Here is a 2,401-nt window from a genome sequence, read left to right on the forward strand (position 1 = left end):
CTGAGTGAGAAAGGAATATGTATCGCGCTCGCTCCCACTCATTGTCGTCTCCGTCGCGCAGTCACGTGCCCGTCCTCCGCCAAAATTAACGAAAGCGAGTGAGAAAGAAAATGGAGAAGAAGGAGAGAGAAAACATTCCAACTCGTTTGAAACGGTTGGAACGTTTTCGTTGTTCTCCAGCGAACTACACATAATGGGATTAATTCAATAATAGATTAATGAATACGATTTTTCGCAGATTATTGCGAGATTTAGATGAATGGTTTGCCTCCTTCAGTGACCATAAAAAATTGTCTCCAATCGACAATATCTCCCGATGAAATGAAACGATGTGAATGAATCAAGTATCAATTTGAATCTTTAAAAAATTAATCCAGAGTGAAAAAAAATCCCGGCATTCCACTCTGAGATTTCTCTCAGAGAAATTGTCTGTGTTTACCGAAAAAAAAAAACGTTCCTAGGAATCGATGTGTCTTTTTTAGGCAGCTGCATTTCTGAAATGCAATGAGCAAGCAATGTTAAAATTGAGTCATTTTGTAAAAAATTTCTAGTGACATGATCCTGAAAATCAAAGGAAAGTTTTGAATTCAGGAATGATGTCTGTAGGTTTCAGTAATATTTTCGCGGAAATTCCGGGAACATTTATTGGGAATTTTTATCGCGTTGCCGTAATACGGAAATTTCAAGGAATTTCGTCATAGCAAATTAAATTTTTTTATAAATTTCAGTCCAATTATATGTGTACGTCCACGTGAAAAGGGCCCATTTTATCGCATCTAATTTCCGAGATATTCACGTTTTTATCTCCACTCCATTTATCCTATTATTAAATTGATTTTTTGATCTTCTATACGGACGTCACACGGAGAAAAATAAATCGGTAAAAGTCTTGCGATCGCAAGGAGTTTCCCGACGATCCCCATTTTTCATGCACGAAGAACAATGAAGCTTTTTGGAATCTTCGGGAAATTCTATCCTATCCTACTCAAGTAGGAACGGAGGAATGCATTTTCAAAAGCGCGGAGTAACCCCGAACGGTTCGCCGGCATCGAGTGAGCGCGGGGGGCTCCACCGATTAGAAAATTCATTTTCCCCCCCCCCCCTGCCCGCCTAATTGCGAAGAGGGAATGAACGCAACATCTATCGATCGAGAATAATATTCTCAATAAATGACAGTGGTTTCATTCCCTTAGTCTCTATTAGGAGAGGAGGAATGAATTTTCAAAACGCGCAGTAACTCCGAACAAGTTCATCCCATTCAAAAATTAGTTTCTCCCCTCCCTAATTGAGATGAAGGAATTAAATCAAAGCGTACAGATTGAGAATTGCATTTTTAATAAATGACATCGGTTTCATCTCTTAATCTCAGTTAGAAACGGAGGAATGAATTTTCAAAAGCGCGGAGAAACCCCGAACGGCTTTCCGACGTCGAGTGAGCCCGGAGGGGCTCTCCCGATTGGAAAATTCATTTCTCCCACCCTAATTAAGATGAAGGAATGAAACCGATGTCGATCGATAGAGAATTAAATACGCAATAAATGACAGCGGTTTCATTACTTAATCTCAAGTAGGAGCGGAGGAATGAATTTTCAAATGCGCGGAGAAACCCCGAACGGCTCTCCGGCGTCGAGTGAGTCCGGAGTAGTCCAATGAACGAAGGTCTAACATACGAATGTTTGCTAATCAGGCTCCATTTTTGATACAATTTGTGATTTGGGCATATGAAACTAATAGCGGATATTTAAGGTTGCCCCAGTTTATGCGGGGGTTGAAAAGCCAAAAAACTACCCCTGAAAAGGGTTATTTCGAAATAACTCGTGAATAACCAGAATGTACGTCCAAAAATGTGATATACAAAGTTGTAGAACTCAAAATTCTACACTAAAAATGTTTGGGGCACTTTACCCCTATTCCCAACCGTTCATCCCCCAGAGCCGCGTGAAGATCAGATGGGAAAAAAAATTGTTTTCCATTTACAAAATTGAAGTTAATGAATTTTTTTTTTGTAATTCGGAATATCAGTGTTTTTTTTTCCAATTGCTTGTTTATTTATTCAGAGCGAATTTAATATATGTTGCTATTTATTTATATCTTGACATTGAAACGATGAATTTCTTTTTTTTTCTTCCATATTTTTTATTGGAACATTTACGACAAATTTTATCTTGATTGTACCCGCGAATCTCCTATGGATTCAAAGTTAAACGCAATTTTCTANAGCCGTAATACGGAAATTTCAAGGAATTTCGTCATAGCTAATTAAAAATTTCTATAAATTTCAGTCCAATTATATGTGCACGTCCAAGTGAAAACGGCCCATTTTATCGCATCTAATTTCCGAGATATTCACGTTTTTCTCTCCACTCCATTTATCCCATTGTTAAATTGATTTTTTGATCTT

The sequence above is a fragment of the Diachasma alloeum genome, unplaced genomic scaffold (assembly GCF_001412515.2).
Source record: "Diachasma alloeum isolate Michigan unplaced genomic scaffold, Dall2.0 Dall_scaffold_00502, whole genome shotgun sequence".
NCBI classification, from domain to species: Eukaryota; Metazoa; Arthropoda; class Insecta; order Hymenoptera; family Braconidae; genus Diachasma; species Diachasma alloeum.